Here is a 23,759-nt window from a genome sequence, read left to right as displayed (position 1 = left end):
CCACACTGCCTGAGCTTCCCTAGGAGGATGTGATAGGAGACCATGTCCAAAGCCTTGCTGAAGTCGAGGTAGACAACATCCACGGCTCTCCCCCCATCTAACCAGCCAGTCATGCCATTGTAGAAAGCTCCCTGCACGCTCCTGGCCTGTCTGCACACTCACTGCACGCTTAATGCACAGTTACCGCGTGCTCCTTGCATGGTCACTGCTCACGCTCCACGCTCGCGAGTTGCTCCCTGTGCACGCCTGGCCTCTCTGCACACTCCCTGCACGCTCCCTGCACACTCATGGAATCACGGAATAGTGGGGGTTGCCAGGGCCCTCTGTGAGTCACCCAGCCCAACCCCCTGCCCAAGCAGGGTCACCCAGAGCAGGCTGCACAGCACCGCGTCCAGGTGGGGCTGGAATATCTCCAGAGAAGGAGACTCCACAGCCTCCCTGGGCAGCCTGGGCCAGGGCTCCGTCACCCTCAGAGGGAAGAAGTTCTTCCTCGGGTTCAGCTGGAGCTTCCTCTGCTCCAGTTTGTGCCCGTTGCCCCTTGTCCTGTCGCTGGGCACCACTGAACAGAGTCTGGCCCCGTCCTCCTGACCCCTACCCTGCAGATATTTATTGGCATTTATAGATCCCCTCTCAGCTTTCTCTTCTCCAGGCTGAACAAGCCCAGCTCCCTCAGCCTCTCCTCGTAGGAGAGATGCTCCAGTCCCCTCCTCATCCTCGTAGCCCTCCACTGGACTCTCTCCAGGAGCTCCTCATCTTTCTTGAACTGAGGAGCCCAGCACTGGACAGAGTACTTCAGATGAAGCCTAACTAGGGTGTAGAGGGGAAGGAGAACCTCCCTCGACCTGCTGGCCACAGTCCTCCTAATGCACCCCAGGATCCCATTGGCCTTCTTGGCACCCAGGGCACGCTGCTGGCTCATGGTCACCCTGTCGTCCCCCAGCACTCCCAGTCCCTCTCCGCAGAGCTGCTCTCCAGCAGGGCCGCCCCAGCCTGTACTGGTGCCTGGGGTTGTTCCTCCCCAGGTGCAGGACCCTGCATTTGCCTTTGTTGAACCTCATCAGGTTCCTCTCTGCCCAACTCTCCAGCCTGTCCAGGTCACGCTGGATGGCAGCACAGCCTGCTCGTGTATCTAACACACCTCCCAGTTTGGTGTCATCAGCAAACTTGCTAAGGTACACTCTAACTCTTCATCCAGGTCACTGACGAAGAAGTTAAACAAGGCTGGGCCCAGTACTGACCCCTGGGGCACACCACTGGTTACCGGCCTCCAACCAGACTCAGCGCTGCTGATGACAACCCCCTGAGCTCTGCCATTCAGCCAGTTCTCAATCCACCTCACTGACCACTCGTCCAGCCCACACTGCCTGAGCTTCCCTAGGAGGATGTGATAGGAGACCATGTCCAAAGCCTTGCTGAAGTCGAGGTAGACAACATCCACGGCTCTCCCCCCATCTAACCAGCCAGTCATGCCATTGTAGAAAGCTCCCTGCATGCTCCTGGCCTGTCTGCACACTCACTGCACGCTTAATGCACAGTTACCGCGTGCTCCTTGCATGGTCACTGCTCACGCTCCACGCTCGCGAGTTGCTCCCTGTGCACGCCTGGCCTCTCTGCACACTCCCTGCACGCTCCCTGCACACTCATGGAATCACGGAATAGTGGGGGTTGCCAGGGCCCTCTGTGAGTCACCCAGCCCAACCCCCTGCCCAAGCAGGGTCACCCAGAGCAGCTGCACAGCACCGCGTCCAGGTGGGGCTGGAATATCTCCAGAGAAGGAGACTCCACAGCCTCCCTGGGCAGCCTGGGCCAGGGCTCCGTCACCCTCAGAGGGAAGAAGTTCTTCCTCGGGTTCAGCTGGAGCTTCCTCTGCTCCAGTTTGTGCCCGTTGCCCCTTGTCCTGTCGCTGGGCACCACTGAACAGAGTCTGGCCCCGTCCTCCTGACCCCTACCCTGCAGATATTTATTGGCATTTATAGATCCCCTCTCAGCTTTCTCTTCTCCAGGCTGAACAAGCCCAGCTCCCTCAGCCTCTCCTCGTAGGAGAGATGCTCCAGTCCCCTCCTCATCCTCGTAGCCCTCCACTGGACTCTCTCCAGGAGCTCCTCATCTTTCTTGAACTGAGGAGCCCAGCACTGGACAGAGTACTTCAGATGAAGCCTAACTAGGGTGTAGAGGGGAAGGAGAACCTCCCTCGACCTGCTGGCCACAGTCCTCCTAATGCACCCCAGGATCCCATTGGCCTTCTTGGCACCCAGGGCACGCTGCTGGCTCATGGTCACCCTGTCGTCCCCCAGCACTCCCAGTCCCTCTCCGCAGAGCTGCTCTCCAGCAGGGCCACCCCAAGCCTGTACTGATGCCTGGGGTTGATCCTCCCCAGGTGCAGGACCCTGCATTTGCCTTTGTTGAACCTCATCAGGTTCCTCTCTGCCTAACCCTCCAGCCTGTCCAGGTCACGCTGGATGGCAGCACAGCCTGCTCGTGTATCAGCCGCTCCTCCCAGTTTGGTGTCATCAGCAAACTTGCTGAGGGTACGCTCTAACTCTTCATCCAGGTCACTGATGAAGAAGTTAAACAAGGCTGGGCCCAGTACTGACCCCTGGGGCACACCACTGGTTACCGGCCTCCAACCAGACTCAGCGCCGCTGATGACAACCCCCTGAGCTCTGCCATTCAGCCAGTTCTCAATCCACCTCACCGACCACTCGTCCAGCCCACACTGCCTGAGCTTCCCTAGGAGGATGTGATGGGAGACCGTGTCCAAAGTCTTGCTGAAGTCGAGGTAGACTACATCCACGCCTCTCCCCTCATCTACCCAGCCAGTCATGTCATCGTAGAAAGCTATCAGATTGGTCAGGCATGATTTCCCTTTGGTGAATCCATGCTGACTACTCCTGATAACCTTCTTTTCCTCCACTTGCTTGTTGATGACCTCCAGGATAAGCTGCTCCATCACCTTTCCCGGGATGGAGGTGAGGCTGACCGGCCTGTAGTTTCCTGGGTCCTCCTTCTTGCCCTTTTTGAAGATTGGAGTGACACTGGCCTTTCTCCAGTCCTCGGGCACCTCTCCTTCCTCCAGGACCTCTCAAAGATGATGGAGAGTGGCTCAGCAATGACATCCGCCAGCTCCCTCAGCACTCGTGGGTGCATTCCAACGGGGACCACGGATATGTGGACGTCCAGATCGCTTAAGCGATCCCTCACACAGTCCTCCTCGACCAAGGGAAAGTCGTTCTCTCTGTAGGCTTCCTCTCTTACCTCCGGGCCCTGGGATTCCTGAGGGCCCGCCTTGGCACTGAAGACTGAAGCACAGAAGGCGTTCAGTAGCTCTGCCTTCTCCGCATCCTCCGTCACCAGGACACCCGCCTCATTCAGCAGCGGCCCCACATTGTCCCTAGCCTTTCTTTTGCTGCTGATGTAGTTGAAGAAGCCTTTCTTGTTGTTTTTGACATCCCTTGCCAGCTTCAATTCCAGGTGGGCCTTGGCCTTCCTCGTCGCATCCCTGCATTCTCTGACAACATTCCTGTATTCTTCCCAAGTGGCCTGCCCCTCTTTCCACATTCCATGGACCTTTCTCTTCCACCTGATCTCTGCTAGAAGCTCCTTGTTTAACCATGCAGGTCTCCTGCCTCCTTTGCTAGATTTCCTGCTCAGGGGGATGCACCACTCCTGAGCATGGAGGAAGTGACATCTAAAGAGCGACCAGCACTCTTGGACCCCCCTGCCTTCGAGAGCCCTGGCCCACAGGATTTCTGCCAGTAGCTCCTTGAAAAGGCCAAAGTCAGCCCCCCTGAGGTCCAAGGTTTTGATCCTGCTTATCGCCCTGCTTCCTCCACGCAGGATCCTGAACTCGACCATTTCATGGTCACTGCAGCCAAGTCTACCTCCGACCTTCACATCCTCCACCAGTCCCTCCTTGTTTGTTAATACTAAGGTCCAGCAGCGCGCCTTTCCTTGTTGGTTCCTCCACCACTTGCATCAGAAAGTTATCATCGATGCTCTGTAGGAACCTCCTGGATTGCACCTGCCTAGCTGTGTGGTCTTCCCAGCTGATGTCAGGGTGGTTGAAGTCCCCCATGAGAACCAGGGCCTGTGACTGTGAGGCTGCTTGCAGCTGCCTGTAGAAGGCCTCAGCAACTTCCTCCTCCTGGTCAGGTGGCCTGTAGTACACACCCACAGTGATGTCACCCTTATGAGCCTGTCCCTTCATTCTAACCCACAAGCTCTCAACTCATTCGTCTGCCCCCAGGCAAAGCTCAATGCATTCCAGTTGCTCCCTCACATATAGAGCAACTCCACCACCTCTCCTTGTTGGCCTCTTTCCTAAAGAGTCTGTAGCCATCCATAACAGCATGCCAGTCATGCCAGTTGTCCCACCACGTTTCTGTGATGGCGACCAAGTCGTAGCCGTCCTGCTGTATAATGGCTTCCAGCTCCTCCTGTTTATTGCCCATGCTACGTGCTACTTCGCTGTGGTACAGACACACTTGAGCTGGGCTGTCAATCTCACCCTTGACCCTGGCACGCCAAGCCTGGGCTCGTCCCTAGCGAGCAGGGTGATGTCCTCCTCCTCCTCATCCTCCTTCTCACATCCTGGGGGCTGCAAGGCCAGGGTGGGCAGCAGCAAACCCACCGTGCCCCCCGTTTCTCGCTGGCATACCCCAACAATGAAAGACCCCCCAGGCAGCCGTGACCCCGTGGCATCACCTGTCCCCTTGCTGCCACTGGGCCAGGGGTCCCCCCTGGAGCCCCCCGCACCAACACCGGCCGAGGGAAAACGGGGGAGTTGAAGGCGGCTGCTGTGGGGCTGGGGGCCAGCAAGGCCCCTCCCGCCCACTCACTGCTCCTCCGAGGGGCGCACGGCCTGCCCCGGTGCTGGGACCCCCGCTTCCGCGTGGGACGGGGGACGCGCTGGGCTCCCCCTCCCTGCCCCGCTGCTCCCATTCACAAGGGGAAAACCAGAAAATCAATCCTTGTTCCACGTGTGATTTCTCCGGTGTGGGGAGGACCCGCTCGGCTCCCCGGGAAGCGGGAGGCCGGGAAAAACCCTGCAAAAAACCTGGAATTTCCTGCCCAGGAGAAACTCCGGGGTTTGGCTCTCCCGGCGCTGAGTCTGCTGCTGGGATGGGATGGGGACATGGGGGACACGGGGGTCACGGGGGACACGGGGGATGCAGGGGACACGCACACGTCCGAGGCACGCATGGCCGCATGGCCATGCCCGTTCACGCGCCGGCGCATCCCCCGGCCTCCGTCCTGGCCCCAACGCTGCCGGGGGAGTCCAGGCAGCCCCCAGACCGCAGCCCAGCTCCCGCTGTGGGCACAGAGCCCTGGGGTGCCAGTGCACCCCCAAATCCCAGCACTCCCCCCCCCGCCAGGGACATGTCCCCGGTCCCCAAACCCCGCTTGGGTTTCTCGTATTTTGGGGGTGCCTCCTCCTAGCCCAGGGCCCCCCGTGGCAGAGCTGCCCAAGGAAGGGCGGCCACGCACGGGGCAGGGAGTGTGGTGCCGTGCCTCAGTTTCCCCAGCCAGGTGCCTTGGGGTTAGGGAGCAGCCGTAACCCCGCAGCCGAAGCAGCCGGGTAGCGTGGCCCCGAGGGAGAGCACAAACATGGCACAGGGTGGTTTCACCCCCAAAACACCTTTGAGGGGAGACGCCGGTGTGGTGGGGAGCACCCCCCGGCCCCCAGCAGCCCCGTGGGGACATGACCGGCCCTGGCTCCACTGCTCTGCACCGGCCAAGACCCAGGGCGCGAGGAGCTGGCAATGGCGGGGCTGAGCGGGGCCTCAGCGCGGGCGTCCATGGGGAAGATGGGGCGAGTCGCTGCGGGAGGGGAAACCCCTGCACCCCCAGAACACGGGCCGGGAGCTCCGGGAGCTGCGCTTTTGGGGTGCTTGGGGTGAGGGGGCTCGCGCCGTGCCGCAGCGGGGGTCCCACCTTGCTCGCTGGCAGCAGATGGGAGAAGCATTTCCAGGTGGCTTTTAAACAACCTGGGCTCTTTTTTGCCCCTCTCCATCCTCCAGATTCCCTGGGAAGGGGCGAAATCCGCAGGAGCATCCCCGACGCGCTGCGGCCAGCTCGCTGCGGGCACCCCAGGAGTGGGGGGGTGCACTGGGAGGGGGGGTCCAGGCTGGCGCAGTGCTCGGTTTCCCAGGAGCAGAAAAAGTCCCAAACCCCCAGCACCACCCCCCCTGCACCCTCGCTGCCCGCACAGGGCATCGGAGCCACGGCAGGGGCTGGGAGACGCTGGGGTCGGCAGCCGCATCCTGGCACCCTCTTGGCTTCGCAGGGGGCAGAAATGAACCCGAGGACCCCTTTTTTTACTGGCCAAGCGCTTGGGTAAGGCAAGGCAGCGAGGGACTGTCCCCTCTGTTGGGGACAGCGTGGGGCACAGAGCAGCGGACGCCCTCCGGTATCGCCTGCGAGCCTCGGGGAGTGGACACGCTCCCCACTCCGACCCCTTCCCAGATCTGCCAGGTCCTGCCCGGTCCCCGGCACGGTCCGGGGAGCCGCTGGCCGCTGGCCTGGCCACGCCGCACGAGGCAGAGGGGAGCGCGTGCTGTGCTGGTGACCGTCCCCTCGTCCCAGCATCTGCTGTCACCCCCTCCACGAAGCCCCAGAGCCCAAAACCAGAGTGGGGCAAACCCACAGCCCCGCTCCCTGCCCGGGGGGAGGCGGGCAGCAGCTCGGGGCCAGGGGGCTGCTCCAAAGGGGGAATCTGGAAAGCTGCCGGCTGCCCGCTCAGGGACGAGGGACGGAGGAGCAGGCGGCCACAGGGCTCCCAAGGTCGGGGGGAGCCGAGCGTGAGGGCAGGGCTGCGCGGGGACGTGTCCTGTGCCACCCCCTGCCCCAAAGGTGCGAGGGGGGACGAGGACGGGATGCGGCAGCACCTCCCAGGGAGGGGAAGCGCAGCCCGCGGCCCCTCAGGAGGGGGGGGGTTCACGCCATGGCTCTGGGGTGCTGGAGCAGCCATGGGACGGTGCCCAGAGCAGCGGTGAGCAGCGGTGAGCTGGGTGGGGGAAAGGACGAGGCCGTGTCCCAGCAGAGCCGCAGCGATGCTCCGAGCAGGATCTGCTGCTCAAGGAGGTGGCAGTGGCTGGGGACATCGCCGTCCTCGTGCCGTGGGGACATGGCTCCTGCACAGACCCCAGGGGCGATTCCTGGCTGGAGCCAGGCGGCTGCAGATGCCGCAGGAGACCCCCAGACCCTGCTCCCCTGGGGCCGGTGTCTGAGGGCCCGCGCAACTGCTGGGTCTGCTCCCCAGCTTCAGGAACCAGCAGCCAGTTTTAAGCAAACCCGAATGGGATCTGAGGTCCCCAAGCTCCGGAGCTCGGCGACATTTGGGGGCTGGAGGAGCCCGGCAGGGAGAGGCCACAGGGCGAGCGATCCTTTCCTCGGGAGCAGCGGGCGACGCCACGCTGAGCCAAAGAAAACAGATGTTTCCCCTCGAACATACGGCCGCGGCAGAGCCCCCGCAGCCCGCCAGCCCGCGCCCGCTCCGGCGCCGGGGCAGAGGCCATCTGTGCTTTTTGGGAAGGGGTCAGCCCCGCAGAGGGGAGGCTGCCGGAGCCCCAGGCACGTCACCCGCTCCACCCAGGCCCCGCAGCGCGGGAGGTCTGCCAGTCTGTTCTCCTTTGGGGTCTGGCCGGAGCCTTCATGACACCGCGGTCTGCACGGTGCGCTGGCACTGGGCGGACCAGCGATGAAACTGCTGACGGGTCCGGCGCTCGCTGCAGCCTCCGACTCGGCTCACGGGCGAGGGCACACGAGCCCCCACGCAGGGAGACGGAAGCGGGGTGCTGCTGGGGCGGCGGAGGGGAAAAGGCAGGGGCCGAAGTCGCGCGAGGCCGAGCCGCGGCGGCTCTGCAGACCCGTCTGGGCGACATCCTGCGCTGCCGCGCGCCGCGACGACAGGCTCAGCTGCGGCAGCACCCTGGGCCCAGCGGCTTCTCCCCCAAAGGTGCTTTTTCTCTTCCTCCTCCCTCGTCCGAGCCAGTCTCGCGTGGATGCAGACAGATCTTTCTGCTCCAGAATAAGAGGGGCAGAGGAAGGCAGCGCCCAGCAGCGCCGGGGGTGGCAGCCGATGGGACGCGGCGCTGATGGCACTCGACATTGGCGTGAAAAGCAAAGCAGGTGAAAAGCGACACACGGTGACCCGGCACCGCTCAGCGCCCGCTCGCAGCCTGCGGGTTTGTGCCCTTCCCTGCCCCTGTGCAGGATCCTGCCTCGCTCGCTCCCGGGGGCAGCAGGGGCTGGGGGGTTGCTGCCCCCCCTCCCCAGCAGCGCTGGGTCTCAGCTCCGCGGGGGGCTCGGGTCGCAGCACCGGGCAGCCACGCCGAACCCTCCAGCAGCACCCAGCCCGGGGGGAGACAGGGCTGCGACTGAGCTGCACCCACGAAAACCCGGGAGAGGGGCGGGAGGGGGCTGGGGGGGCCCAGCAGCTGGGCTGGGCAGGGAGCCTGCGGCAGCCACGCCAGGGGAGCGGGAGGGCCTGGTGCTGCAGGCAGGGCACGGCTGGGTCCGGGACAGGCAGGAGCTACGGCTGCAGAGCCCAGGATTCCTCTCCCCCTCCGGAAAACAGCCTGCAGACCCCGAACGCAGAGCCTTGGCCAGTGCAGCCCGTCAGCCCCACGGCTACTCGGCAGCGAAGAGCCCAACAGCAAGCAGGGAAACTCGAGTTCACCTCTCCAGCCCACATCCACCCAAGATTTAGGGCTGGGAGAAGCAGCCGTTGGGTACAGGGACATTGGAAAGACAAATCAGGACAACCCCAGCCCGCTGGTTGTGCTCCAGGCCCACGTGCTCTGCCCCACGGCCCCAGGAATGCGCGGGGAGCTGGGGGCAGCCCCGGCCCCCCAGAGCAGGAAGAACCAAACCCGAGGGCAGCACGGCCAGGAGCGCTCGCCCAAGAGCTTTTAGCAACTCCAGAGGCCTTCCCGGGGAGCCCAAACACACCCTGTTTATTTTGCTGATAAAACCCCTCTGGCGAACGCGTAATCACGAGACGTTCAGCAATCGGGGCGTGCTATGTAAATACGACATAATTTATTGTTCTGTTTCAGAGAACTATAGTGGTATTGGTACGAGTGTCCAACCGACAGTACGAGAAATGAGAGTCACATACGTACAGAGATTCCAGGACACAGAAAAACTTTGTAAGGAAGAAGTGGTTAGCGGTACGTTTTGGTCATTGTTCATAGAAACCTTTTCTCCTACTGTAAACCCTCCTGCCCGGATCCTAGGTAGACCCATCTACCTACCTCAGGGGCCCTGCAAAGCCCTCGCCACGCCGCCGAGTCGCTTGCGCGAGCAGCAGCAGGGCCGTCGGTCTGCAGCTTTGGTTACGAGACGCGCGTGGCTGCGGGGGGCCGTGCTGCTCGGGAAGAGGGAGAAGGCTCCGTACCCTGCTGGGAAGCAGAAAATGGCCCCCACACCGCCAGTAAGCGAGGCCGGAGGGCCAGCGGCCCAGTTCCTTCTCAGCAGGGTCAGCGTACCACGAGATGGGGAAGCGGCTTCCCCACGCCTGTCCCAGCGCCTTCCCTCTGCTCGCTCCCCCCAGGCACAGGTGAGCCCGGCCGAACGCTGCCAGCGCGGCTCCCCAGCCCCCGTGGGACCCCGCCGCTGGGCTGAGCGAAGGGAGCAGCTCGGCTCGGACGCCATCAGCGGTGGCAGCGCTGGCCTCGCCACCAAAGAAACCCAAGGTCAGCTTCTTTCAGAGGGAAAGCAAGGAGGGCCAAGCCTCGGGGACAGGAGGCCAAGCGGAGGGCGAGCACAAAAGCAGCTCTGTCCCAAAACGGGACTCGCAGCCGGTGGAAGAGGTGCTGGAACCAAACAGCACCGCAGGGGATCCACGTACACTGGCGTTTCTTCCCCGGTCCCCAGGTAACCTCCCTTCCCGGGTGGGAAATGGGTGTCGGGAGGGAAGCACTGCTGCCACGGCAGCACCAGCCACACCGCGTGGCTCTTTGAGGCATTCGGCTCGGCTCGCTTGGTGCCGCTGCAGAGAGGGGACGAGGCAGAGGCAGCACGGGGCGGCTCCTCCCTCCCCAAACAGCGAGCATTTCCACCAAGCAGCCCAAAATATATATATTTTCTTTTTAATAGAAATTACTATAAAAAAACTAGTTTATCTAGAGCATCTTCAAAAAAATATTCCTGCAACATCACAGTTTTACATTGAAACTCATTAAAAATATATAGATTTCTTTAACAAAGCGTCTCTCTGTTCTTCGCTTGCATCACGGCTCCGGCGCAGGAGCGGGACTCGGAGCCCTCAGGAGAGACGCCGAGGCGGGCGCAGGAAGCTCTGGTCTCAGTGGCACATCCGGGAGGTCATTTCCTTCTGCCAAAGGGACAGAGAAGACAAGGGACCACGAATGAAGATCCAGACTGCCAGGTGAGGGTGCAGATGAGAAAGCCTCACCTTTGTGTAGTCGGAAATGCCCTTCTCAGGCACGTGGTGACACTGCTTTATTGCTTTCCTGAAATTTCTTCACTGAAAGAGTGGTCAGGCCTTGGCCCAGGCTGCCCAGGGCAGTGGGGGAGTCCCCATCCCTGGAGGGGTTCAAAACCGTGTAGACGTGGCACTTCAGGACATGGTTTGGCAGGCATGGGGGTGTTGGGTTGACAGCTGGACTTGATCTTCGAGGTCTTTTCCAACCTCAGTGATTCTACGACTCTACGCTACCGAGAGCTCCAGTTTGGGCAGGTCCCTGCTCCCCCCGTGGCCAGGCACCGCTGCCCAACGGCTCTGCACGTCAGCTCTGCTGCTCACGGCTTTAGAAACACCATCACCACCTCCCAGGCCTAACTGGTCCCACCCTCCAGACTCCTTGTGAAGGCAGTGGTGTTGTCCTTGATCTTCAGCATGGGAAGTAAGCGCAGGGATGGAGGTTCCACTCTTCCCTCTGCGCATGCAGCCACGGCGAGCCAGCTGCTAGAAACGCAAGGAGGCTGCTGGGGAACAAGTCAGCTTCCCCCAACCGATGCCCAACCGGCCCCGGCTCAGCTGCGCTCACACGTCCCCACTCCCAGTTCCCCGACAGTAAAACCGCGAGGCCAACCGATGGCCTGAATTTGGGGAACTGGTTTTGAGGAGGCTCCAGAGACCTCTGCGACCCCTCCAGCCCCAGCCCACCCCACCGGCTGCGGACCCTGACAGACCAACGCGTGCCCCGAGCTCAGGCAGCCACTCACCAGCGGTTCCAGCTCCTTGGTGTCTATGAGACTGAACTCTTTCACGAGGTAGTAAAAGTGCTTGTAGCAGGTGTTGACGTGGGCTTCCGACCCCATCTGGGTGATCCTGTCGAAATGGTGGATGTAGACGTGGACAAAGACCCGGAACAGCCTGGACAGGATCTTCTTCACCACTGGGAGGAAGTTCTTGGGGAAGGGAGTACCTGGGAGGGGAGGCACGACCACAAGAAACCTTCAGCCAAGTCAAAACCAGTTCCTCGGGGCTAAAATAAATTGATGAAACTGACAGATTGAGGCCAAAGGGCTTCTGTCCCTGGTAATTCCCAGTTCCCCTCTCCTTCTTCCCTTCCATTGGGATCAGATTTTTCAAAGCACAGATTTCTTAAGCGACGGAGCGCTGCGCGCCATCGATCGCTGCCAGCGACCGAAAGCAAGAGACCAGCCTCGGAGATTCCCAGCAGCTGCTGCAGTCTGACAGAGCTCTCTTCTACTCCTACTCGTCGTGTTTACACAAACACCAGACACAACCGAGTTCCACTCCAGCAGCAACTTCCCAAAAGCAAGACTCGGTGCTGTTCACTCCTCACAGTTATCTCGTATTTTGGTCTGTCTTTAGCTCTTTGGTTAAGAATGAAAGACTTTAAGGTCCCCTTTAAAGGTGGCAGCGCTTCAGGATCTGCATAGCCAGGGCCCTGCAGCGGAGTGGCCTGGCCAGCTGCCCATCTCTGCAGAATATTACACTTTAAAGTCCACACAGGTTGCTTCTGGAGGAGCGGGGATTAGTTCGACCCTTTCAGCGCTCCGCAAGAACCGCAGCACGTCAGTCAGCCTTAAGGGCGAGGAATCTGGTAGAAGCGGAGCTGGAAACAGCAACGCCAAAGCCAGGCAGCAGCCGTTTGGGCGACTGGAGGAACAGGTGGGGAGGACTGCAGCGCTGCGGCTGTCTGAAGGACCGGCTCTTTACGGCCCAGCTCCCCGCTCTGCCCGCTCACGCCGGGTTTCAGCAGCGTTCTGGCAGAGCTCCGCGGACGCCGGTGTGGCAGAGGCGGCAGACGTGTCCCTGTCAGAGGCCAACCTCGTCCCATCAGAGCTCCGACGGGATGAACGCCGGGGCAGGAGGGAGGGAGCTCTGCTGCCTCTTGTCTTTGGCATCCCAGAAGATGAAAGCTCTGGATGGGATCAATCATATTTACCTCACGCGTTAGACACTGAGTTCTCATGTCTTACTCAGCACAAAATAAACAAAAAAGCCAACAATCCTTGTCCCAAAGCCAGTACACAAAACTGCGCCTGGATATGCAGATTTAGGTGTCTTTGGCCAAATTCTCCTTTCCATCACCCTGGCAACAGATCAAACCCTGCCCCTCCCTCCCCGCACATGTCAGCATCCCACCCCGCTGCAACAAACAGCCGAGGGCACGCCAGGAAGCCCCGAGCTAGAAAGGACAGAGTCAGCTAACGCCAGCCTGTAATAATGAAGAGGCTAATTATGGAAACGCGGCCACCATCACCAGGCCGATGCCGAGCACGCGCCTCGAACCCAAGCTAGCAATCAGCTCCGAAAGAGCCGTCCGTCAGGAGACCACATCTAGCATGAACGATGCAAGAGTCATGTCAGAGACCGACTTCTCCAAGAGCAGCCTCTTGTTTTCGCTGCCTAGGCTCAGCTCGGCTTTCCTCGAGGGATCCAGGACTCCACAGGGGATCTGGCACAGCTCGGGGTATTTTAGCACTCCACAAGAGCTCTGAAGTTTCTCAAGTGCTTGGAAGAGCTTACTACGCCGCCAGCCTCTGCGCAGCATGAAGGAACTAGCTCTGCTACTCAGGTAGCAGTGGAAGAACCCGAGGAAGAACTTCTTCCCTCTGAGGGTGACGGAGCCCTGGCCCAGGCTGCCCAGGGAGGCTGTGGAGTCTCCTTCTCTGGAGATATTCCAGCCCCGCCTGGACGCAGTGCTGTGCAGCTGCTCTGGGTGACCCTGCTTGGGCAGGGGGTTGGGCTGGGTGACCCACAGAGGGCCCTGCCAACCCCCACCATTCTGTGATTCTGTGGGTGACCTGTGCAACGGCATCTCCCGGACCAGGAACGGGACCCAAGAGCTCAAAGCAGAAGGCTCTGCACCAGCCCCTTTCTGCCCCCCCCAGCCCAAACTCACCAACATTCCTGGGAAAGATGTCCTCGTTGTTGATCTGTACCTCAATCCAGTCCATCAGGAGGTTCATGTACTGGGGAGCAGACAGGGCCGTGGGTTTTCGGTACTCGTGCTCGTCCTGCCATTGGTACTCGTACTTGGGGCCCCCCGACACGACAGGGCAGGACTGCTTCTACTATTCTGTGATTCTGTGCTCCGTGCAATAGTCACTGATGGTGCCGTAGATCAGGTTGATGCGGTTGAAGAAGTCCACCACGTGCACGGCCACCCAGTCGTTCTGCTCCTCTCCCGGCAGCAGCTGGATGGCCACTTTCAAGTCCAAGGCCAGCGCTGAGCAAGGCCTGAGCCTTCTTGTGCAGCTCGAACCGCTGAGTCCCCGGCTCAAACTTGCACTTGGGCTGGAAGGTTTTGTCTTTATTGAACACTTGCTTTAAAGCGTGGGACATTTTGCTTCTCTTCTTGCTTTTCCAGGTCTGTAGCGATGACAGCCAGAGACGTGGCGCTGCTGGGCCACTTCCCGGGGCTCTGATCTTCACAGAAACCTCCCTCTGCTCATCTGGTCCCGATCTGCAAGGCAGCACAGAAGGGCAGCGATTAGAAGCAGTGCTCTCAACAGGAAACCTTGCCTAAATCCCATAGGAAGAGATCTGGGATACCATCTGGGCCCTTGCCCCAGATCTGAGCAGCGGGGGAAGCCGACGCCAGCTTTCCTTCCTCCCCCTCCTCTTCGCAGCCCAGCTTGCGGCGGATCAGAACGAAGAGCTGCCCCTGGAAGGCCTCCCTCGCGCAGCGTGGGGCCGGAGGGGCCAGCCCCAGAGGGTAGAGGCGCGACGGGAAGGGGCAGAGCGAGACGTCGGGGCGCAGTCCTCCCCAGCGTGGCCTCTGCAGGCGATCGCTGCTGCTCACCCCGACATCAGCACGCTGAGACCCAAACCCCACAGAAACAAGGAGACCCCCCCCATTCAGCTCCGACACACCAAAGAGTTACAAGTTGGGTTTTACCTGGGTCAGATTTTTCACCTCCGCTTCCCCCCCACCTCTTTGCAAATCAGCCTGCCGAGAAGGTGAGGCTACGACCAACCTCCAGCAAAGCTCAGATCCGCGGCCAGCTGCACACCAACGAAAGCGCCTGGCGAGCAGGGGCTGCGCGCTGCCGTAGCACTGGGAACCGGGCACAAACTGGGGGAGGGGAACAAGAAGAAGAAGAAGAAGTCACAGCTCAGGCACCTGGAAAGAGAGTATCCTGAAATAACACCAGCTCTCAGCGCAGCCACAGCCTCTTCTGCAGCTGCAGACAGACCATAAACATACTTTTCACTTCAGTTTAGCTGACTTCAAGGCTGGTTGAAAGCTGGGAGACCAGGGAAAGCTCACCTTCCTCTTCCAGTCTGTGGCAAAGAATTAGCTCCAAGAGGGTGAGACACAAGTTAAGATCTGAAAGGATGCTGACAAGCAGCACAGCTCTGTTTATCTGTAGCTAATTATACCTCCTTTGTTCCCACATCCATCCCCTCGTATAATTTGTGTCGAGCTGCTCTTTGATGGAAGTTTAGGGCAGAATGTGTACCAAAAAATATTATTTCACATGTGCTGGACAGAGAAACAAATCAAGTAACAGAAATTAAGTACAGCTGACGCCTTACCTAATCGGGCAAATAAAGAGTTTCCATAACTTTGTAAGGAAGCTGGCAAACAAATCACAGAATCACAGAATCACAGAATAGTAGGGGTTGGAAGGGACCTCTGTGGGTCATCTAGTCCAACCCCCCCGCCGAAGCAGGGCCACCTACAGCAGGCTGCACAGGACCTTGTCCAGGCGGGTCTTGAATATCTCCAGAGAAGGAGACTCCACAACCTCCCTGGGCAGCCTGTTCCAGTGCTCCGTCACCCTCAGAGGGAAGAAGTTCCTCCTCATGTTCAGACGGAACTTCCTGTGCCTCAGTTTGTGCCCATTGCCCCTTGTCCTGTCACTGGGCACCACTGAAAAGAGCTTGGCCCCATCCTCCTGACACCCACCCTTCAGATATTTGTAGGCATTTATAAGGTCCCCTCGCAGCCTTCTCTTCTTCAGGCTGAACAAGCCCAGTTCCCTCAACCTCTCCTCGTAGGGGAGATGCTCCAGTCCCCTCACCATCCTTGTAGCCCTCCGCTGGACTCTCTCCAGTAGCTCTTCATCCTTCTTGAACTGGGGAGCCCAGAACTGGACACAGTACTCCAGATGAGGCCTCACCAGGGCAGTGTAGAGGGGAAGGAGAACCTCCCTTGTCCTGCTGGCCACACTCTTCTTGATGCACCCCAGGATCCCATTGGCCTTCTTGGCAGCCAGGGCACACTGCTGGCTCATAGTTAACCTGTCATCCACCAGGACACCCAGGTCCCTCTCCGCAGAGCTGCTCTCCAGCAGGTCCACCCCAAGCCTGTACTGGTGCATGAGGTTGTTCCTCCCCAGGTGCAGGACCCTGCACTTGCCCTTGTTGAACCTCATCAGGTTCCTCTCTGCCCAGCTCTCCAGCCTATCCAGGTCACGCTGAATGGCAGCACAGCCTTCTGGTGTATCTACCACTCCTCCCAGTTTGGTGTCGTCAGCAAACTTGCTGAGGGTACATTCTAACTCTTCATCCAGGTCGTTGATGAAGAAGTTAAACAAGACTGGGCCCAGTACTGACCCCTGAGGGACACCACTTGTCACCAGCCTCCAACTAGACTCAGCGCCGCTGATGACAACCCTCTGAGTTCTGCCATTCAGCCAGTTCTCTATCCACTTCACTGACCACTCATCCAGCCCACACTTCCTCAGCTTCCCCAGGAGGATATCATGGGAGACTGTGTCGAAAGCCTTGCTGAAGTCAAGGTAGATAACATCCACAGCTCTCCCTTCGTCTACCCAGCCAGTCATGTCATCGTAGAAAGCTATCAGATTGGTCAGGCATGATTTCCCCTTGGTGAATCCATGCTGACTACTCCTGATAACCTTCTTTTCTTCCACCTGTCACCAAGCAGAGATCTGCTTAGGTTTACATGAAGCCACAGTGTTGTTCAAATAAGTAATCTGTGCCCTCAAATGTTGGCAGGAAAATCCCAAATTCAAGGTCAAGTCCACCTTCGCGCAGCTCAGCCCGTCTCCGACGGATGCTGCAGCGTGCTAATCAGCACTTCTTCTCCGGAGAAAGATTACAAAGATTTAAACCAAGGCCTCTTGTTTTTCTTATTTAATTATGGCAAGGAAGAAAACTCAAACCACTTCAGTTCATCCCACTAAGAGCAGGCTCGACATCTCCCAGCGCTGCTTTTCCTGCGGGAACGGGCTCAGTAACCTCTGTAACAGCAGAGGTCCAAACTCCTGCTGCGACACGGGCCACGACACGCGTCGGGAGAAACCAAAACCCGATTTTAACGCGGCTCAGCGAGATCCACTCTGGGCTGCAAGGTGAATTCACGGCACGCGTGCTTTTGCCACACACGCTAAAACAGCTGCTGCGACCCTGAGTGAGAGTCGAAAAGAAGAAAACCCTCGAAAACGTGTCCTTAGGAGGCGTGTGACCACAGCACAGGCGTGGTTAGGGGAAGTAGCAAACGGCGCGGCGGGACGTCTGGGCACGAGGCAGCAGCTTTGGTTACCGAGAGCTGTGTCACAGCCTGACCACATCCTGCAGCAAAACGCCGAGGCAGAGGCACCCGGGGACTGCGCCCGCTCCGCGCGGTGCCACGTCCGGAGCCGAAGCAGGACCTGCTCCAAGCCACCAACAATGTGGACAGCAGGTGCCGAGCCTGCCGCGATCCCCAGCAGGAAATCAGTCCCGGGGATGCATTTGCACGCAATCATTTCCTTATGCTGGAGATGGAGAAAGAAACGTCCTTTAAAACAAACAAACCATAAAGCAGCACGAGCGTCGCCCTCCACACGGCTCCCGGAGGACTGGCAGCATCCTCAGCGCGGTACGACTCTGTTCCTGCTTATTTTCTGTAAGATCTGTCCGATTCCAGCGACTCCGCTCGCATCCGAGCCGGCCCGAGACTGCAGCCAGGCACCAGCCCTGCCGCGGGACAAGGACGAGTTCTCGAGCTGGGGTCAGGCCGTGGCTGCAGGGCCCGGCACAGAGATGAGGAGGGGGTGACACGGAATGGCAAAACTGCAGGGAAAAAAAACCCAAACATCCCCTGGGCTTGGCCACGTGCATCAAGAAGCGAACACCGACCATTTTCCAGAAGAAATCGTCACCTGAACAGGGTGAGGAGGCTTTTAATATGGCTCCTGCGGCATCAAGGCAGTACCCGTCCTACAGACAAACTTCCTCTTCCTACGGAGAGCTCATTCCTGAGAAGTGGGGAGCCTGACACAGCAGCATCCGTCTGAAGGCATTAGCAAAACGAGTAGCTAAGACCCCAAGCAGATGCAGCCTATTTAATTACAGGCTTTGACTGCAACGGAGCTGAAAGAAACATTTAGCCCTAGGGAAAAAGGCAGAGGGACCAAAAGCATCCCTGACATTGCTCGAAGACGATCTCACACGTACAACACCTGCTTCCGCGGGCAGGAGTCACAGCGCGGGCAGCACTGAGACACGGCCTTCACGCAGGACAGAAAGGACTGGTTGGGAACCATTAGGGAATGGGACGTGCAACGCACCCGGACGGTATTCGCAAGCTTCAAAGGTGAGGGGGGAAAAAAAATCCTCCCCAAGCAGACGTGCAGGACATATTGCTTACTCCTCCTTCGCAGCCAGCCAAGATTACAGCAGATGTCAGTGGTGCTCCGAGAGGACCTTGGCCACCCCTCCGAGATCCACAACTGCCGCAGAACGCCCCACGCCGCGGCAGGCTGTCTGGAGCACGGACAAACCTCCAGCTGCTCCGCTATTCCCAAGGACGCGAGGGGAGCGGCTCGGCGTGGTGCGGGTTCAGGAGGCGACTTGCCTGCCCGGGCAGGGCTGCCGAGGCCTGGCCCTCCCTGCCCTGCCCGAAAGCTCCTGCTCTCCCCTCTCTCCCTGTCCTGCAGCTCCAGTCCCAGCGCTGGTGGCAAGCCAGGGCAGGGCTCCGCTGTCCCTCTTCCCTCGCCGGGAATGGCGGATCACGCAGCGCTGCCTGACTTTAAAACCAGGCTCCGGGCAGAGCCCGGTTGCTTCCCCAGCTCCTGGTTACTTCTACACACCGCTCAGAGTGGGTATGAGAAAAGGAGAGACACTCACCTCCCCCAGCACCCCGGGGAACCAACTCCCCTCGGAGCCTGCTGCCTCGTCCCGAGGCTTTCCGGGTGCGAGCAGCGTTCCTGTCGGATCCTACCCTCCCCGCAGCGGCAGAACAGCCAAAACCCTCTTCCAGAGTCCCACGACTGCTCCCAGCAACACCCAGCGCTCCCCGCTAGCACCGAGCAGGGGTTTGACAACACTCGGGAGGGGGGGGGAAATCCCCAACCCGGCGCAGCAGCAAGCTCCTACCTGCGTTTCTGGCCTCGGCAGATGACTCCTGCAACAGCTCACCCGTCTCTGCAACTCCTACGAGCGCTCGTAGGCGCTGAGGCAAAGAGCTTCCTTTTTCAAAAGAGGAGGGGGAAAAAAAGGTCCCGTTTCTTGCGCGGCTGCAGCCGGAAGTCTCCCGCCGGCCAGGGGGGCTCAGACGCGCGGCCACTTCCCCCCCGGTGACCCCAGCGCCGGGGCGGCTCGTGTCCCACTGCCTCGCTGCTGCGAAAGCCCTGCGGCAAACCCCAGCGAGCGAGGCGTTTCTCAAAATGACCGATGGCTCTCGTTTCCTTTTCGGGAAGCCGCGCTGCCGTCCTGCGAGACGGTGCCAACACGGGATGGCTGCTCCGTGTTCCCACCGAGCCCAGCCCAGCTCCCTCTGCGGCTGCGGCTAGCGGCAGCCCTTCGGTGACGAGCCCGTGCCTGTCACCCTGTCCCCACGGCTCCCCGGAAGCGAGCGGGGAGCAGCGAACCCCCGCCTTCCCCTCGCACGGTTTTCAGCATCCTTACTCACCACCAGCGCCATCGCTGAGGCGACGGCTTCCAACAAAACCACTCGTGCCAAAATAAATCTCATGATACCAGATTTATCAAGCAGGTATCGTGCTTGACCAAGCAGCCACTGCGTCTCAGATGCAGCGAGCACTTCACGCAAAAACCGAAGTTACAGAGCACGCCCGAGAGGCCGAGCTGCTTCAGAACCGAGCAGCGAACCGGCACAGGCGGACACACGCATGCACATTTTTTCCATCACTCCCCCCTGCCCCTTCACAAATACCTTCCCACGGCCATTCTGCGCTAGCTCGGTTTCTCGGTACGAGACCATCCTGGTTTTCTATGATCAAAGGAGAGATTTTCAACACGGAGAGCGAGGATCAGACCAATTCGGGCAAGCGGGGCTGGACTGGCACTAACGACAGCCGGGCCCTGCGCCTCCGAGCCAGCCCGGCAGCCTCCAGCACAGCTCGCCTTGGCGGGACCAGGGTTCCGGCTGCTCTTTGGATTTATGATATGAGAAGCATCAGTCTGTCCCCGCGCTTGCCTCGGGCCCGGCGAGGAGCAGAGGAGGAGGCCGAGCGCGGCTGCGGCAGGCACGCCCGGCCATCCATAACCCCGGCGAGGCGGCACCTCCACGCTGCCAGCCGTCTCCCAAAAGCTAATCGCTCCCCTCCATCAGCTCTGCCATCGTGTTCCCGCCCGGCGAAGGGGCTGTGTGTTTTCAGTTGTAAAACCCAAGATGGGAACCGCATTTTGGTGTGCCGAGAGCGGAGCGGATCCAGGCCACCGCCGTGCTTTCTCCTTCCGAGATGGCCCCACGCTGCTGCACAGGAGAGCAGCTGCCCAGCAGCCCGGTGCCACCTCCACCATCACCCTTCCCCAGTTCTCCTCCGCGCTCGCCGACGCTGCTCCGAAGCCAAAGGAGCGGAGCGAGGCCCCAGGGCGGGTGAGCGACACGGCACATTCCTTATTCTGTGGGATGATATCTACGTTTTTCTTTCTGAAACCACTTTTAGTAGCAGCCTTCGCATCGAACTTCGCAGAGCCGCTCAGAAACACACATTTCAAATGTTGAATTCCCAAGGCTTAGCCAAACAGAGAGCCCTTTGTATTTCACCACAAAGTTTTAAGAAAGTCCCGCTGATCGCTGTCCCCCCTGTGTATTCAATCTGCTGCACAACGTGGAAATTCCCAGGCCAGAAACTCCACCGACACGGGGGACACAGCCTCTCCCCGGCGCTTCCCGGCACGTGGCTCGCTGAGGAGCAGGACAGGCCTTTCACACGCCTCTACACCGCGCAAACGCCGAGCCCAGCCGCATCGCCACACACACAAAAGAAAAGGAAACAGCATAATAAAAGACCCAAAAATAGTTCTGCTGGGCGTCAATTGGTATATTCTTTCACCCCTGAAAGGCCACACATTCAGACCAATTTTAAAGTCAAGTTAGTTTATCTAATAAAGGGAAAAGCCCTGTGAAATTCAGTCATTAATTAAATGAAGTCACTGGGCTGGGAGAAGACCCACATGATGCAAGCAGCTCTGGCAGAGCCCATCGGGCAGCTGCCTGCTGCCAGCCACTGCCATGCCCAGCGCGAAGCCCAGGCCACCATTTTCTGACCGCTATGGGCATGCCATTGACCAAGCTCAGGGTTGCAATCCAGACCCCGTGGCGACGACAGGAGGGAGGTTGCAGGGTTCGTAAGCGGGTGCTGACGGAGGCAAGCACAGGAAGGAGCACCCTTGGGAGTACTGTGTCCAGCTCTGGGCTTCCCAGTTCAAGAAAGATGAGGAGCTACTGGAGAGAGTCCAGCGGAGGGCTACGAGGATGAGGAGGGGAGTGGAGCATCTCTCCTACGAGGAGAGGCTGAGGGAGCTGGGCTTGTTCAGCCTGGAGAAGAGAAGGCTGAGAGGGGACCTGAAAAATGCCTCTAAATATCTGCAGGGTGGGGGTCAGGAGGACGGGGCCAGACTCTGTTCAGAGGTGCCCAGCGACAGGACAAGGGGCAATGGGCACAAACTGAAGCAGAGGAAGCTCCAGCTGAACCCGAGGAAGAACTTCTTCCCTCTGAGGGTGACGGAGCCCTGGTCCAGGCTGCCCAGGGAGGCTGTGGAGTCTCCTTCTCTGGAGATATTCCAGCCCCGCCTGGACGCGGTGCTGTGCAGCCTGCTCTGGGTGACCCTGCTTGGGCAGGGGGTTGGGGTGAGTGACCCACAGAGGTCCCTGCCAACCCCTGCCATGCTGGGATTCTGTGATCCCAGATCCCGAACGGTGAGCCAGGCACCAGCAACCGGCTCCCTGCTCGGCACCTCGACTTGGCCTCTCCGTGCAAACCAACAGCACCCGTTTTTTCTGCCGCACCACCGAGCACTCCTCTCCTCCCTTTCCGGGAATTTTAAAAGGTTACCAGCTCGCCCTCCTGCCCACGATAACTGCACGAGTGCGTGACTAAGACAGAAAGCGAATCTAAAATATGGGATCTACAGTCCAAGAAACGACGACAGATAAACACAGAGCTGGACGCGAGCCGGAAGCTTGGCAAGGAAGCAGAGTGCAAGGACAAAGCCCCGGGGACTGGGACAAGCAAGTGGCTGGAGAAACCCTACTTCTCCTGGCAGAAATCCCCGGGGCCCGCAACCTGGCAGCAGACTGCCCAGCCGGGAAGAGGTTTTAAACAAAGCAGGGACGGAGATCGAGGAAGCGCGGCCGCTCTTCAGCTCCAGGCTAGGAGCAGGGGGCTCCTGCCTTTCGCTAGATCAGAGTCCACGCCAGAGACGCTTCCTCCCAACACCCGTGCCGCACGCTGGACAACTCCGAAGCCCTCTCTCCTCTCCCCCACACGGCTCCCTGCCCTCTCCGTCCGTCCGTCTGTCCGTCCGTCCTGGAGCAGTTTTCTTCGCAGGCGTCGAGACCGTCAGCGCGGAGGCAGCTGCCGCAAGCGTCGCGTTCCCCCGCTCCCAGCCAGCGAGGGGAGCAGGGCGGCAGTCGGCTTCCCAGCGGCCCAAGCTCTCCCAGGCAGCCCCCCCAGCGCCGGGAAAAAGCCGAGAATCCCCCGCCCCGTCCCCCCAGGGAGTTCACAGACCGGGGGGGGCTGAACCCTCCGGCCCACGCTTTCCCCACGGCAAAGCCATTTCTCAGCGCAGCCGGAGAAGGCGGGGGGGGGGGGGGTGGGGGGGTGGGGAGAGAGAAGAGACGGAACAAACTCACGGGGATCCCAGCCCGCACGGCACGGCGCGGCCGGCGCAGCCCCAGCTCTCCGCGCGGGTTCCTCTCCCCTCACGACGAGGACTTTGCTGTCCCAGCAGGCCTCGACCCCCACCCCCCCGCCCATGGAGAGGCCTCAGCCGGGGCGCGGCCCAGGGAAGCCGCCGCCGCCCCCCCCCTGCAGCCCCTCACCTTCCCCCCGCGGATAAACCCCCATGAATAATAAAAATAAAAAGAAAAGAGAGGTGGGAGCCGCCGCCCCCGACCCGCGCCCCGCACTCCGCGCCCCGCACCTGGCCGGTCGCCGCTGGGCCCTGGCAGAGGCGGCTCCCCTCGCGCGGCCGCAGCGCTCCGCCCCCGCCCGCCAGCCGCGCTTTCGCCCGCGTGGCCCCGCCCCGGCGGCCGGCCCTACTTCCTCTTAAAGGGGCCGCCCGCGCCTCGCCGGCTCCGCCCGGGGAGGGGGCCTGGGCCTGCGGGCAGGGGCGGGCAGCGCGGGCGGTGCTGCGGGGACAGTTATTGATTGGAGTTTTTAAACTCTGCTCTCTTTTGCGGAACTCTGTTTTCTTCTCTACTCTGTGTTATTTTACTCTTTTACTTTCTTCGATCTCCTTCCTTCTCTTCCTTTCCACCTCCTTCCTTTTACTTTTTTCCTTCACTTCCTTTTACTTTTTTATTTCCCTTCCCCTTCCTTTTACTTTTTTCTTTCCCCTTCCTTTCACTTCTTTCCTTCCCCTTTTTGCCTTTCTTTCCCCTTCCTCTCCCTTTTTTCCTTTCTTTCCCTTCCCCTTTTTCCTTTCCTTCCCTTCCCCTTCCCTTTTTTCCTTTCCTTCCGCTTTTTTCCTTCCACTTCCTTCCCTTCCTTTCCCTTTTTCTTTCCCCTTCCCTTCCCTTTCCTTTCCTTTTTTCTTTCCCCTTCCTTTCTCTTTTTCCTTTCCTTCCCTTTTCCTCCCCTTTTTCCTTCCCTTCCCCTTTTGCTTTTTTCCTTTCCTTTATTGTTTTTTATTTATTATTTTTCTTGCTCTGGAGCTGGGGAGGAGGCGCAGCCGGTGGCACTGTGGCTGTACCCCAGCCCGGGCGCTGCAGCCCCCGCTGCGCCTCCTGCTCGGCCCCTCGGGGGCATTAAACGACCCCTTCGAACTGGTGCAGCCCAGCTGCGGAGCCCAGCAGCAACAGCAGCACCGGGAGCTGGGGATGCTTTTGCCAGCATTTTTTTCAAGACAGTGGGAGGGAAAAGTGTGATGAGGTGGCTCTGGAACC

General features: G+C 59.9%; 1 pseudogene; it reads right to left on the bottom strand.

Annotated features, from left to right (window-relative positions):
- Window positions 1-9,025: 9,025 nt before the first annotated feature.
- On the bottom strand, window positions 9,026-22,851 carry LOC142364566 (MOB kinase activator 3A-like; annotated as a pseudogene).
- Window positions 22,852-23,759: the final 908 nt, after the last annotated feature.

This window comes from Opisthocomus hoazin, chromosome 27 (genome assembly GCF_030867145.1).
Source record: "Opisthocomus hoazin isolate bOpiHoa1 chromosome 27, bOpiHoa1.hap1, whole genome shotgun sequence".
Classification (NCBI taxonomy): domain Eukaryota; kingdom Metazoa; phylum Chordata; class Aves; order Opisthocomiformes; family Opisthocomidae; genus Opisthocomus; species Opisthocomus hoazin.
The sequence above is the reverse complement of the archived record's forward strand: the minus strand, read 5'-3'. Positions and strand labels throughout refer to the sequence as shown.